Source organism: Anser anser (genome assembly GCF_964211835.1).
Source record: "Anser anser genome assembly, chromosome: 1".
NCBI classification, from domain to species: Eukaryota; Metazoa; Chordata; class Aves; order Anseriformes; family Anatidae; genus Anser; species Anser anser.
The window spans coordinates 117,551,192-117,566,927 of NC_139720.1; the positions used below are offsets into that span (position 1 = coordinate 117,551,192).

The 15,736-nt window shown below is 51.5% G+C and overlaps 1 long non-coding RNA gene across 2 annotated transcripts in view; it reads right to left on the reverse strand.

Annotated features, from left to right (window-relative positions):
* Window positions 1-1,766: 1,766 nt before the first annotated feature.
* LOC310880170 overlaps window positions 1,767-15,736 on the reverse strand; it is a 34,779-nt gene continuing 20,809 nt past the window's right edge. For both annotated transcript variants that reach the window (XR_014571503.1, XR_014571504.1), the window contains 2 exons: window positions 8,592-8,794; window positions 1,767-7,119 (listed from right to left, as the gene is read on the reverse strand). This is a non-coding gene — a long non-coding RNA (uncharacterized lncRNA). The remainder of the gene's footprint in view (window positions 7,120-8,591; window positions 8,795-15,736) is intronic.

Genomic DNA, 15,736 nt, shown 5'->3' on the forward strand with positions numbered 1-15,736 from the left:
CTCCTCTCCTCTCCTCTCCTCTCCTCTCCTCTCCTCTCCTCTCCTCTCCTCCCCTCTCCTCGGGAGGGATGTGCTGCAGGAATAAGGGGCAAGAGGGGAGGCAGCGTGCCTGAGGAGGGAGGTGGTTGTCTGTTAATTAGAAAGCAAGGCATCCCCCAGGAGTCTAACACTATTTTTAACCTATTTTTACTGTGATTAATTATCGGGCAATTCCAAAGCTTTCAACCAAAAAATGTGCAGTCTGTTGAATTTCCATCTCCCAGGGAAACGCGTGAATGAGTGTGTTTGGGGAAAGGACGGCTTCGTACCAGGAGGGAGCAGTCACTACAGCGCTGGGAGCTCCAAGGCATCCCTGTGCAGGAGCCTCTGTGCCTCCCCGTCAGCTGCTGGCATCTCTCCTCCCTCACCCAGCAGAGCCAGGAGGAGAGAAATAAACTAGCCACAAGCACTTAGCCCGCACTCGAACCTCCCAGTGGTGTAAAAAGGAGGGAACTTATTTCAAGCCTGATATCCCGGAGGAAGCGGGTCTGTGCGAAGACATTACCTGCAGGTGTCTGAGCAGCAGGTGTGTCTGTCAGTCCCAGGAAATGGGATTTCAGATATTTCAGGGCCCCTTTTTCTGCCCATTTGGCTGAAAGTTGAAGTCTTGTCAGCGGGAAATGAGGGCAGGACTGGGGCAAGCTGGGGGCCATGCAGAGAAGCAGCAGCTCTGGTGGTGGCTCCCGTGCTTCAACCCTTTTGGGGCAAGTCCTGGGGAAGGCAGGCCTGACTCTCGCTGCTTTGAGAACAGCTTATTTCAAATCCCTTGGCAATCCATTAGCTAATTAAAAACACGAGAGGCTGCTAAAAGCCTGTGCACGAGGACACGCCGGGTGTATTGTGCAGGGGGGGGACGTGTCCCCAGAGGCTCCCCTGGCTGTCCCCAGCCCCAGAGCCCCCAGCCCCTGGGCAGCACACGTGCAGGAGGGCTGCCATCCCTCTGTAGGCAGCACGGCCAGAGAGGCAGCTTTATGCACCACCTGCCTTCCCAGCTATCTTCTAGAAACTCAGAGACGGCTTGGCCACGGGCTGAAAGGCAGCGAGGGACCCTGCCCACCGGGTGCTGATGGCACCTTGCGGTGTCCGAGCAGCCTGGGGCAGGGCGGCCCTGTATTCAGGGCTTGCCGCTCGGGGTGAATTTCCGTCCCTGTTGTGCTGCGTTTTTACCACCTAACCTTGTTTGCCTGCAGCAGGGCAGAGCAGAGAGAACTTTGTCTTCCCCTCCACAGAAATCACTGCAGCATTACCCCAAGGGTCCCGGGGGGGTGCTTCAGAAAGGGGGCCTTGGGGCCATTCCCCTTGCTCCCACGGGGCCCCGATGACACCACGGTGGTGGCAGTGACACAGGGGCACCAGCACCTGGCGTAAGTGCTCAGGAGGTCAGCGGGTGCCGTGTTTCCCCCTCCTGCCCCCAGTTTTTCCATTTTCTTTGGGCTTTTCCCACCGTGCTGCTGGCAGAGGGACACCCCAAGATTCAGCGAGCAATTTCCCAGCAGAGCCGTGTCCCCACACGGTGGCAGCCTTTCCTGTGCTCCGGAGAACCAAAGGACTCCCTTGGGCCCCCAGTTTTCGGACTGTGCCCCAGGGAGACCAAAGACACGGGCACAGGGCTAGCGGGCAGATGGGTGCCATGATGGTGGCACGGAAAACCATAATTCTGGCATTTCGTCATTTCCGATTGATTAGCAAATTAAACAGAATTACACAGAGATTGGGATAGAGTAGTCTGGAAGTTTACCAGTATTTCTTCCTTATTTCCTCAAAGCAAAAGCAAATTTGGTTGCTTATAACCGAGCCCCCATCTCCTTGGCATCATCATCAAGAGCGGGTGCTACCGCCTTTGGCAGCAGCACGAGGCTCTGAACACCTCCAGATAACCCGGTAGTCCCTCAAGGGCATGTGACAGTGACACACCGAGCACACCCCCGCCTCTTATTGCTGCACGTGGATTTGGAAGATGCAGCCGGGGAGAGATTGCAATGACGGGGGCTCTGCCCCCCCTCCGAAGCAGGACTTTGTCCCTCCGGTGTGACCTCGTGCCAGGACGGGCTTGGAAAAATACCTGCTGGCGTGAGACGAGTGGGTGGCTGCTGGGGGCCTCCTTCCCCAGCCCCCGGCCCAGCCACGGGGCTTTCCCCCAGGCCATGCAGGAGGGTCCGTGCCCAGCCCACACAGCAGGGGGGCAGCCTGTCCTAGCTCGGGGTGAGGTGGCTGGCGCTTACGTGGCATTTTGGTGGAAAAATGTGAGGTTGGGACATTGCACAGGTGTCCGTGGTGTATCTTAGAGTGTGGCACAAGCCGGGTGAAAACGGACGGTGCAGTAGGTGTTGGGGGATTTAGCGCAGGGGCTCTTTGGGATCCAGCCACAAATGAGCAGTGCTGTGCCCGTTCCCACTCCCAAACCATAGCAGAGCAAAGAGAAGATGTACCCAAAGAGCAGTGACAGGAGTAGAGAGGCCCAAGGGCCACCAGCTGGTACCTGCCAATGGACCTCATGCAACCTCCTGGGGGGCTCGGGGACAGCATGCTCTCGTGTGTGGGGAAGGGAACATCCTGGGGGAGCAAGAGTCCGGCTGGCAGATGGGTTCCTGTTGGGAAAAAGGGAATTTCTGTGCTTTGCTTTGAGGGTGTTCTCTGTAGACACTTTGGCTGACCAAGGGCATCCGTGTAGTAAAGTTAGAGTTACCTGGGCACGCGTGTACTCAGTGCACACAAAACTTTGCGTCTCTGACATATCTGCACACACGCAGTTTTGTTTCCTTGGTGCCTTAAATGTTCAGCTCGGAGATGCTGTACCAAAGGACGTTCATATATTCAGCAATCTCCTCTCGGAAAGAAAAAAGCAGCCGGAACAAGCAATGGCTGCGTTTCTGATCTCTGAAATCAGGCAGCTCCGGGTGCCTGCTTGCTCAGGAGCCCCGAGGTTGGCCAAGAGATGGCAGCAGCCCCACGTCTTTGGGATTTAATCGCTCTTCTCTGCTTTGAAGGAAACACCAAACCGAAAGGTCACGCTCGGTATTTTTCTGGGCATCTCCTGTGTATTCCTCCAGAGATGTTTCTCTTCCTCCCCGCCTCCCAGCAGCAATTATTTCAGTTTTCTTTTTCCTTTTCTCGTTGACGGTGCTCTCGGAAGGAAGCTGAGCAGCGCCATTGCCCGCGCTTTCTCCTTTTCCCCTCCACGGGGGCTGATGCCAGCTCCTTGCCCCAGGACTCCACGTGCTGCTGCAGGGAAATAACCCCTGGAAAAGTCGCTGGGAACCCAAATCCTGCTCCCACCTCTGACATCCCTTGAGCAGGCGTTGGAGCAGGCGACCCCAGAGCTCCCTTCCCAGCTCACCCTTCCAGTGATTCTGCAATAAAAAGGGTGATTTGCCCTCCCCACATGCAGGCCATTCCCGAGCAGGAGGCTCTGGACCCTTTTGTTCCTCTGGGGAACAGCCGGCTGAGGTCTGGCAGGGGATTTGGCTCTGCTGGTGTATATCTTGAGATAAACCCACCGGGCGCCGCCAGCAGTACTCCGAGGTGAGCTGTGAGGACCTCTGAGAGAAGCCTGCTTAATAGTTTTCAGCACTGCCTGAGGAAGGTCTGGGTTTTAATTTCCTGCTTTTTTTTGTTGTTTGTTTTTACTTAAGGAGAAGTATTCGGGCCGCCTCTCTTTGTCTCTGCTGGTTTTGCTCTGAGGCTCCTTGGGTGTTACAGAGGATGTGCGTGCTGAACCCTCTCCCGCTGCAAACAAAGCACGTCAAACCCTTCTCCACGATGCTGGCTTTCCGAAGCGTTCATTAGCAGCCTGACCTTTCTTCTCTGATAATTTATGAACTACTTCCAAACAGCCCACAAAATAGTAACACAGAATGCTTGACTTAAATTTATGTGCCTCAGTGGTCCTTAGGGGTGAGGAAAGCTATGCATGGCCCTGTTTCAATATCTGGAAGTGGCAGCATTTTGCCTGTGAGGTCCACGATGCCAGAATATACAGCTCTGTGTGACTGAAACCGGGGGCACCACTGGCTCACTCGGATCCATGGCATTTTGGCTTTGCCCGCTGACTTCTGCTTCTCACTGATTTTCAGCGTGGCAGCTGAAGGTCCCACCTGGCCGTAATGCAAAACACACGCCCTGTCACGTCAGCGTGGAGAAAACGGAACACAAGGAGCTTCGTTAGTGGTGGCAGAGGGGCTCGGTGGAGTCTGCAAAAGGATTTTGTAAAGAAAAGTGATTGTTGAGGATTTTTGCTAGGAAGGAGCTCCTCCAGGAGCAGACACCAGAGGTGACACCCTGGGGTAAGCCTCCCAGCCTGGCTTTGCTCGTCCTGGCACCAGCAATGCCCCGTCATTTTAACTCATCACGGAAGGGAGCACAGGGTAAGAGAGGTACAGACTGGCCTGTACAGAGAACCCAAATAAGCAATGGTGCCAGTGGGCGAACCAGTGCAGCTGGCTGCAAGATTGATTTCCATCTTCCTAGGAAGGAGCAGCCCTCCTGCACCTCCCCGGGGTCAGACAGATAGCTCTGAAACAAAGTCTCCAGCTAAAGTAATACCCACAGGTTGACTCATTTATGGTTCAGTAACACAAACTTGAAGGGAAAAAAAAAAGGGAAAAAAAAAAAAAAAGACCAAACAAAACCTAGAGGCAGTATGCATTTTCATCTGCTTCAATAAGATAAAAGTGCAGAAGCTGCCCTAGAAATAATCATAAGTGCTCTCCAACTGCGTGCAGCAGAAATCAGCGTGGGATCGGTTTGCATCTGCACGGCCCTGCTCTGCCTCCCTGGAACTGATGCTTGGAGTGTGCTGGTGGTGGGGTCGGCACTGTTAATTTAAGCTTCTCGTTCAGATTCATGCCTGGTTAATTGCAGAAGGCAGCCTAGCCGTGCGGCTGGCACATTTGGGCTGTTAGCTGAGCAGCTGAAAATGCATTGATTCAGTCAAGAGATGAAAAACAAAACAAAAGAAAACAAAACAAAAGAAAACAAAACAAGAAAACAGAGCCTGACAGTGTTTTACCTGTAAATTTTGGAGTAAGACGGAGGGCATAAATGGAAAGAAAAATGCATAGCCATAGAGCTTGTGGTTTCTTTTCCACAGGCCTTGCACTGCCAGCTGCTGCAGGAAGGGTTTGCATGCACGGATGCTCTGAAGAGAGGCCGTCAGCCTGTTGGAGAACCGTGTTGGAAAACCATGTTGGAAAACCCTCTCCCTGTGCTCTGCCACATGCCCCTCACACTGCTCGGGGCACAGAGGAGACACTCACTGCCTGTTTGCACCGCAGAATAAAGTCCCCCAGCGAATCAGATGCAAACTCATGTCTCTCAAGCATCTGAGGTGAAGTGCTTTCTTTACCTTGGAAAAGAACCAGACAATGAGGCCTCCAGCATATTTTGCTGTAGCTGCAATGTCTCAGGACACAGCCAGGTCAAAGGTTTGTAGACAGAGGTAATATTTTTCATTATGTCCACTCGCAGAGCTGGAAAAATTGGAGGAGCTTTTGGGCACAGAAGCTAATCTACAAGTCACTGAGGGCTTTGAGAGATGAGCCTTGACCAGGGTTGTTACGGTGGGTTAGACATTACCCCCCCTTTTTTTTTTTTAATTAAAAAGTGCTCTGTTGATGCACAATACACAGATCCTGGGGCTGCTTTCAGCCTGGAAGTGCTGGGCAGAGCAACCCAGGAGCCCAGGTGGCTGTGAGATCCCTGGATGGCCAGAGTCAGATTAAATTAAATGTGCCAGATTAAATTAGCATTAAGCCAGGCACACCTGGGTCAGCCATCATTTGGGTCGTTTTCTGTCCCCTCATGTGTGGCACCCCTGGGAGGGGGGCAGGTGCCCTGCTCTCTTTCTGTCCTGAGACTGGTGATGAGCCCAAGCGTCCCCCTCCATTAGATGGCAGCCCCAGGAGGACTGGTGAAACTCTGTGCCTGGAGGATGGGTTTCGTGGTATTTTGGACCTGGTAGGTGGGTGCCCTGGGGAAAAGTCGGGGTAGCACCTACTCACATGGGGGGGACAGGACTGCTGACAAGTCCTGGTGGGGAGACAAATCTCTTGGACAAAGTCCCTCTAGCTGGAAATTCAGAGAGTCCTCAGGGAAAGCCCAAACTATCCCCAGCAGTGAAGAAGAGGTCCCAGGGCAGAAGACAAGGTTGTGCCCGAGTGGAAAACCCCTGCTTTCCCCAAGGGAAGGACTTGTTCCTTCAGTGCTTCCTTCAGTTTCCTTCAGGTGCCAGGCTGGAGCGCCGCTGCCTCGTGGGTGCAGACTACAGTCTGTTGTGGTTCTCTGTTTATGCATGTTGCTTTCAGAGTATGGAGGGTCCCCTTTCCAGCCCTGCCGGGAGAAGAAAGATGCCAAACCCCGGTGCTGCTCGTGCGCTCACAGGGCCCGGATTGTCCCCAGATATGACATCGGGTCACCCATCAGGCACTCCCAGGTGCGGGAGGCAAGGCTAAGCTTTAGCCATGTATCTGCAGAGCCCTGCCCAGCCACAATTTCCCATTTTCCCCAGGGCATCTCTGCCCCCGAGTGCCGCCAGGGCTCCGTCTGCCTGTGCATGCCCCGTGGGTTATGGCTGCGCCCGTGGTGGGACTACGTGGTGGGAGCTGCCAGGCACAGCATTGCAGAGCAGTGGCGGGACACTGTCTGTCTGGAAAGTGGAAAGCCTTCCCTCCAGAAACGTATGGGGTGGAGGTGTATGGGAGCCAAGGGAAATAGGAGGGCACTGAACAGCAACTGGCCTCGTGTTGGTTCCAGCTGAATCAAGGCAAGAAAATAGCCCTGCAGGCAGTGCTGTTTATTAAAGCTTCTAATCTCGAACAAATACGTCCAGGTTGCAACTGGAAGCCAAGAAACACGTCCCTCTTACCAAAAACAGAGCGGTCTGGTGACCTTTTGGTGAGCCTGTCTTCATGCGGTTGTACTTGCTGTTGGTCGGTAGCCATACAAGACACCTGGCTCTTCCTTTTCCTCGTGTCTGAGACAGCATCTCTCCGTCAAGACAATAAGCAGTTGTTTCCTCCCCCTTCTTTCCCCTCCCCGAGTAGCTGGGCTCGGCTGGTTCTCAGGACACGTCCCTGCTGACTGCTAAGGGGTGACAAAGCCGTATTGTTTTTCAGCTGAGGAGAGAGCAATGAGCGCACCTTCGCCAGCACCGAGCTGGTGACACGAATCAGGCGATCTCTTTACCCCAGTCCGTGGGGGTACAGTGACACCGCCGTGCCGGGAGGACTGCGGGACCTGGCAGGCACAAACAGATCCCGCTAAGCCTTGCCAAATGCCAGGGCCCCCAGTCGGAGCTTCCCCGCTTTAGCTGCAGCCGAAAATATCCCTCCTTTCCAAACGACGGCCCTTCCCGGGTACGTGGTGTGCCCATGGTGCATGATGAGGGGGTTATTTATTGTCAGCGTGCCGTGAATAGGGCCTGGTGGGGAGAGGGAGGGCGGCAAAGCTTATTCCTGGGACTTTTAACACCTGTTACTGAGGTAACCATTGTGCACGCACGCACCAGAGATGTCTGGAGTCATCAAGGTCTTCTGTAACACTTCCAAGCAATGTCCTTCCCGTGCCCGCAAGCTCGCTGGCTGCCACCGACCCTGGCTGGCTTTCAGCTCTCCTGATGGACCCTGGTTGTACATTTACCCTGCGTGCAGTTTGCTCTTGCTTGGCAACAATGCTCCCCTCTGCATTTAGGAGGCCGGCAGTAACGTGAGATTGCTGGCTCTTATCCTATAAGAGTTAAAGCCACGGGCAAAATGCAGAAGATTGGGCAGGTAAAGCAGCGGCTGTGAAGCTGGAGACCTGTCCTACTGCTGCCCTTAGGAACAGGGCAGGGATGTGACCACAAGGGTCACCCCGTCCAGTCCCCTGCTGTTATGAGCCACCACATAAAAGCCCATCCTGCCCAGCAGGGTTCACAGAGTATTTTTTCCCCTTGCCTCACTGAACCGTGGACCACAAAGCACTTCCTGACCACCCTTGAAGCCAACTTGGATCTCTAGGGCACAAGATCAAAGGACACAAACTGCTACGCTGCACGGTGACGGCAGGCGAGCTCCGGGGTCTTGCCAGCATCCCAGCAGCTTGGCAGGAGAAGGATGTTAGTGAGATGAACATGCAGGGAGAAATCTGCAGAGGACAAACCCTGGGAAACCTGCTCTTGGGTTGCTCATGTGTTTTGGAAGTCTCTGAGAACTGTGGGGCAGCTGGAACAAGAAGTGCAATGCACAGCTAAGAAAGGGCTTGGTGTCAGTTTGTGAACGGTGAGCCCCACGACCCATGTATTTTCCAGTCCCTTTGCTTGCTCTTTGCTGGGATGTAGGGATAGGATTCAGCTCACCTAACTTCTGAGGTCTACAGAGTAGACGTCTCAGTCTAAGCTCACAATGGAGACAAATAGCCACTTAATGGGCACTCTTCATATAAGCCATCTTCATCAGAAAGAGAGGTATTGCTGCCAGAATGGGCTACATCCATTGCCCAGGAGGCACACTCAGGCAAAGATATTTGCATTGCAGACATCTACATCTCAGCAGCTGAATCTGATCCAAAACACCTACCTGGCGCTGAGGAAGAACCAAGTTCAGAAGACATGCTGGAGGACGAGGCTAGAGCGTACTTTGTTTTTCATCTGTGCCCCTTGATCCCTTCCTGCCAAGTGAGTGAGAGCTGGGCTCTCCCTCTTCACAGCATCAGCTGGAGCTCAGCTGGAAGGTATGCCCAAGCACAGCCTCATATGGAGCCCATGTGGTGGTGGAGAAAGCTGTGACAGAAATACAGAAATATATATACTTTTTTTTTTTTTGAGCATTATTTCCTACCATGGAGAAACAAATCTGGACTTGGAAATGGGGTTGGACACATTGTTCTGGTCTTGAAATGGTCTCAGAGTAAATGAGTGCATTTAGAGTCGTAAGTCCTCTGTGTTTCTCGCTTTAATCACAGTCTAAGGTTACCTTGTGCTTTCCAAGTGAAAGACATTGGCTCAGGTTTGCTGGAGACTTGGCCCCGGTTTGACTGAAAGATCTGTGAACCTCCCCAAACCTTCAGTTTTGGCTCGCTCATTTTATAGGCTTATGATGAAGCGCAAGAAATTCATTGCTGCATTTTGACGTGCATCTCATTTACGTCAGTGCAAAGTTTGCAAACGTGGATCTAAAACACTGGCGCTGGTGTGGAAGCACTCTGCAGTCCCTTTGTCTGTAATTCTCATCATTAAAGAGAACCTGACTCCGGGTTTTCAATTTCATCTTGGATCTCCTTTTCCCAGATGGTTTAAAGCACGTATTTCCATAGGAAAGACACCTTCCTTCTTTGGTCAGAGGCTTGTTCAAGACTTTCTGAGTGATGGCCACAAACCCACAGTCTCCCAAGTTGGAGAAGAAGGGGAAATGTAGGAGACTGCACTGTACTGACCAAAGTAGCCTTCAGGGAAGCAAACAGCAGGTTGGAAGCAAAGGCCAAAGCAGCTGAACACATGACTGGGACCTCTTGTCCATGAAGAGTTTTATTCAGGTAAGGATGGGAAGTGTTTGTGCTGTTGAAGTGAGCTCTGGATCCTGCCACCACAGGACAACTCCAAATATCTCCTGGGCTTGCTGTTAATGTCAACGCACAAGGAATAATTGCTCCCTGTGGGTATAGTTAACCAGTGTGTCCTTGACCAGGAGTACTTCAAAGTCCTGCTGAAAGGCATTCTGCAAAGGTTTCAGATGCTTTTGTCTTCTTGATAGATTGCTGGGGTCTTTACACATTGGGAAAAACAAGCCAGTGTCATATAAACTCAGTATGTGCTCCATGGCTGAAGTTTCTATTTTAGTGGTCTATTAAAATCCTGCCCTATTCAGCTGCACACCTTTCTCATCATTATCCATGTCACTGTATTTTCAACAGCATTCTCCATATGGGGACCTCCAAGTTTCTCAATACTCCCCAGACATTTCTTTATTTTTTCACTTGCACTTTTGAAACAGAGAAATATGACCCAAAATGATCAAATCTAGACCAGCTGAGCCAATTAGACATTCAGTTCAAAGCAACCTTTTTGTGCAAATGTCAAGCAGAAAGACGGTTTTGCAAAATTCTTGCCAAACTTGAACTCAAAGCAGTGGAATTGGTGTGTGCAGACCTAATTCTTGCCTGTTTGCATCACCTGCCACATGGTGCAAAGGCATGCATTGGATCAAAGACTTTTGACACATCTCAGTCACACCTGGAAACAGGCTTAAAAAGAGATGGATCTTGATCCTGTAAAGCTGTTTTGATTAGGGTTTCATTCAACCAACGACTACTGAGATCCAGGAGGCAGGTGGGCTCTTTGGCCACTTGCAGATGTGATGAGGAACATGGTGGCTTTGTGTCTCCCATGGATGCCAGAGAGACCTCCTGAGACATTGCCTTAATTCCCTCGAATGGCTTTGGCAGGCACGGGTCAAATCGCTTAAAATGAAGAACCTCCAAAGAAGTGAGGCAAGATGCCATCACTACAGGGCAGTATTTTGAATGATGAGCAGCCAGAAAGTGGCAAAGAACAGATAAGTGGGAATAAAAATCAACAGATGAATGGGAAAAAGAAATGTGAGTTAGACTGGTTTAGAGGAGACCGGAGGCACAATCTGGGTTTAGATGTGTTTGTGCACACACGGGAAGAATCTGTATCACTAATAAAATAGGAATTGCTGCTGTATCAAGACATTATCACAGTGGCTGTGGAGAAGTGAGGCTGCATACCGTAATAGGCTTGGGAGGTTTATTTCGTGGCTTGCAGATGAGGGACTATTGACACAAACCTAGAATTGGTACCTCTTTTAGAAAATTACCATTATGAGAAGACTCATTAGAGATAATATTCTCATTTCCTTTCTAGCAGCAAGTCTGCCAACTAAAATAAACAGTAGGATGCTTTTCACTGATAGGAAAAGACATATTCCTGTGTTATGCTCTAGAAGAGTAATATATATTCATTTTTCAAAGCAACACAGGTCATTTATCAGCATTGTAGCTTTATCACTGGCAAGATTTTATTTAGCATGTGTGCACAGTGCAGCCTTAGGTCTTGACGTGAGTCCTACACTGGACAGGTTGGGGCTTTCATTTTGGTTTTGAGCCATGCTCTGCAAGAGTACCCTCCTTTCAGGTCTAGTTACAAACCCTGGAGTTGCTTTAGCCTCACCAAAGGGTTAGCTCATAAAGGTTAAGTAAGCCTGCGATCAGAATCACGTGAGTCTGGGCCAAGTTTAAGAAACCTCTCAGCCTCTTAGGAAAGCAATATTGCTTTAGGTCAAGCCAGGCAAAAGGTCCATAAATGTTTCTGACTGAGACAAAGTGAAAAGTAAGGGAGGCGTGCCAAATCCCAGTGCCCATTGCCCATGTTTTGTACAGCTTTGGTCACTGCAGTTCATCTTAAAATGAGGATGTTTATTTCTCAGTGGTGTAACTCAGCTTTGCCAATGGGATTTTGGAGAGACTTTAGAGGACTAAAGCTTCTCCCTTGGCCAGCAGTCCGTTCTGCCTGGCTCTGGCCCAGGACAACTCTTCTTGTCCCAGTTAGAAAATCGCCTTGCCCTAAGGCGAGAGATGTTTTCATTGCTTTCCTCACGCTACGGTGCCCTGAGAGCACATGTAATGAGATAACATTGTGTTTGCGCTAAAAAATGCCCCTAATTCCTGTGCTGTGAATCTGTGACAACTTACCCAAGAGTGCGTGCTTTTTTTCAGGAGAAAAACAGCGCTGACCCTGGCTGGGGACCATCCACCTAGCTTGTGTGAGCAGCAACAGAAAGCTGGGAGCAGGCAGAACTTCTTGGTCCACCATTAATCATGGAGAGGGTGCAGGTCCCCAGGGGCCACCCCGCTGGCTGCTCCTTCCCCAGATCACACACGACTGGCACCACTGGGGTCTGTGGGTATGGCCACATGGCCGATGCCTCCTCCTTGCATGGGAAGGGCTGTGGGATGGGGCTAAGCCAGCCACACCGTTGTCATTTGGTGCTTGAGGCAGGTCACTCGGTGCAGGTGTTCGTGTGTGCAGATGTCATGCGGGAGTGTCTGGAGATCCCTGCGGGGATAGGGGCGAGGTTGGCTCAGCTAAGCTTGCTGTGGTGGTTTTACCCCGCTGGGCAGCTGAGCTCCACCGCAACCTCTGTCTTCTTCCCCCTTCTCAAAGGAAAAGGGGGAGAACATCCTACGGAAAAGGCTCAAGGGTTGAGATAAGGACAGTGAAATCATTCACCAGTTATCGTGACGGGCAAAACAGACTCAGCATTAGGGAGATTAATATAATTTATTGCCTATCACTAGCGGATGAGAGCAGTGAGAAACTAAAAACAAACTAAAAACACTTTTCCCCCATCTGCCACCATCCACCTCCTCCCCCTGAGCGGCACAGGGGAATGGGGGAATGGGGGCTGCGGTCAGCCCCTGACGCTTCGTCTCCGCCGCTCCCTCACGGTCCCTCTCTGCCCCTGCTCCACGCGGGGTCCCTCCCACGGGATGCCGTCCTGCCCGAACTGAGCCTGCGGGGGCTGCCCACAGGCAGCAGCTCTTCCAGCACTGCTCCCACACGGCTCCGTACCACGGGGTCCGTCCATCCCCCAGGAGCAAACTGCTCCAGCACAGGTCCCCCACGGGCGGCAGCTCCCCCCAGACCCCCTGCTCCTGCGTGGGCTCCTCTCCACGGGCTGCAGCTCCGGCCCGGGGCCTGCTCCTGCGGGGGCTCTCCATGGGCCGCAGCCTCCTCCAGGCCACATCCACCTGCTCCACCAGGGGCTCCTCCACGGGCTGCAGCGTGGAGATCTGCTCCGTGTGGGACCCATGGGCTGCAGGGGGACAGCCTGCTCCACCAGGGGCCTCTCCACAGGCCGCAGGGGAACTGCTGCTGCCTGCCTGGAGCACCTCCTGCCCTCCTGCTGCACTCACCTTAGGGGCTGCAGGGCTGGGTTTCTCACGTTCTCACCCCTCTCTCCCAGCTGGTGGCTCCTGCTCAAATCCCACTCCCCATGTGAAGCCCAGGACAGGCCACCCTCCTCTGCGGGCATCTCTCAAGGGCACCTGCGTGCTCCTGAAGCAGGGCCAGTGCCCCATTCCCAGGGCTCTTGCACAGCTTCTGCCTACGCTCTGCTAAGGCAAACCTTCCAAGGAAATGTGGGAAGAGGTTTTGCCTGGCTGGAGGCAAGAGTACAGGGTCTTAGGGATTTGGCTTCCTTGAGGGAGAGAGAGTGTTTTTATTGGTGTCCCTACGCTGGATCTTCTTGCTAGTTTAAAGAAGGTATTTCAAACTAATGAGGGTTCCTGCTTTACTTCAGCTAGCTGACACATCTCATCCTCTCTCGTCCTCCCCAGGGAAGCATGCTGCCCCCCCTGCAGAAAGCTGCGCTGTGGCCTCCTTTCCATCTGCACTGTTAAGGGGGGCCACGACTCACTGGAAGTCTTTATAAGGATTCCCGTGAAGAATAAATCAAAACAACATAATCAGACCTAAAATTAATTGCTTTTCCATCTGCTGAAAGTTAAGAATCCAAAACAGCAACCTCTGTCATTAATCAGTCTGTTTTCTATCTGCTTTTGACCCTCACCTGGTTTATTTAAAAATAAAATACAGGCAAGTGTTTTGATTATCTATTGTTGAGAGACGATTAACTCAAGGAAACGCTTGCAGTGGAAGGAAATTTAAGTCAGGTCTGATTTAACCTCAGGACAGAGCTAGGAGCGGTCGGAGCACCTGCAGGAGAGCGGTGGCTGAGCATCGCCCCGAGGGCTGCCCAGCGAGGAGCCACTCCTTGCCTCTCCCCACCTGGCTGGTCCAGCACAAAAAGGGTTTGATGCCAGCTGTGTTTCCCTGGTGGGTGTCTGACAGCAATAGATTTCCCAGTTTTTCTCTGCTAATGTCTGTTGTACAGTGCTAATAACCACTGCAGTGTGAGGTGGGGTCTGAGTCCAGGGCTTTGGTCTGCTTTACTCATATTATCATAACAGAAGTCATCTGGGTAGCTTGGGCCTGAGTCAGAGGCTACCACCATCATCTACAGTTAGGGATATCCAGATCCACGCAAGAGGACTGCCTCCAAAATTCATGCCCATGTCCTGAGACAAATCCCTCCCCCACAAAACCCTGAGCCCTAACACCTGGGGGGTGTTACTGCAGCATCAGCCACCGCGTAGCAGGGCTAAGCCCCTGGTACCCCACAGGTACACCTCTGTTCAAAGGCTCACAGAAAAACCCAGCGCCGTGGCTGTCCTACCAGCCAGGCTTATCTGCTCAGCTTCCCTCCCTGCCCCCCTCTCCCAACTAAAATTAGCGCTGAGCACGGAGATGGAAAGTCTCTCCAAACAAATTCTTGTGCAATCCGCAAATCTCTACCTGGGCTGATTGCTCGAGTTGCCTTATTAGCATCGCACCTGCTTTAAGCATCGCTGCTGCCAAATTAGATGGAAAAACATGCAAATGCCATGTAGCTTTCTGGCAAATTAGCATGCTTCCTGCACAAAGGTGAAGATTATTTGGAGGGGGAGAAGTACTAACATAATTTGGCTAATTACTGAAGCAAGCAAATTAGGAGAAAGGATGACTAAAAAAATGCTTAAGCATCAATCCCATCACATAGACAGACTGCTTAGGGATGGCACAAAGAGTGTCTGCAGCTCATCTGCATGGTGCCTGGTGTCAGCAAGGAGGCTGCTTGCTTCCCGGCTGGAGAACAAGACCGTGGTAGCTGCCTGCTTTCATAAAAGGGAGGCACTGGCTGTTCGTGGTGGAAACGGGGGCACAAGGTGGTAGTGATAGAATTATACAATCAAAGAATGGCTCAGGTTGGAAGGGGCCTTAAAGATGATCTAGTCCAACCCCCCTGCCATGATAGGCACAAAGGTGATGTTAAGAGAAAGATGGCAGCATTGGCAATGCTAACATGCCCGATTTATGGCTGCCCAAGTGACCACAAACAAAAATAGAAGCAGCAACTGAGAGCCCCTGCCCTCTTTCCCAGATGACTATCACTCCTGGACCCATTGGCTTTTGGGGACCAGCAGCCTTCAGCTCTCCCATCTGCGAGAGGTCTCTGCTGTCCCCAGTGGTGTCATGTGCCCCCTAAACACATGGTGCCATCTTCTTCCCATGTGCTGCATCTTCAAAGGAGTCTCTACTTTGAAAGCTATAATCCGCTTTGATAACCTTCTTCTCTGAAAGCCACAGCTAGTTAGCTTAAAACCATCTGATTTCTTTCTCTAAATGCAGGCAGACATTTAGTTCTGCTAGAAACTGAGCGTTGTAGCATCCTAACAGTTTCATCCAATATCTTCAGATAGCAGTGGCAGTCCCAGGGTCTCTAGAGCCAGCAAGCCAACTCTACCATCCAAATGATAATTAGCACGGCCACTTTTGGTCTAAATCACTGTCTGCTTAGGCTTAAAAAGCCCACCATACTAATTCCGCTCCTGATTTAAGAATCAGCCAGAGTCGTTCCTCAGAGAAGTGCTCACTGAGATTATACAGGCTGTAAGAAATACATGTGCAAGTCCTGGAGACAAACATATGGATTGCATTCTCTCTTCAAGTAGTATTTTGTCATATCTGGAAATTGAGAGCACGGGCCAAAAGAGCTGCCTGACACACTTATTTAGAAAAGACTATCCATCTGTTCCGTGTTTTCGGTATGAAATGATCTGACTTTTATCACTGAAAAATATTGTAGACAGCTGTCTTAAAAGA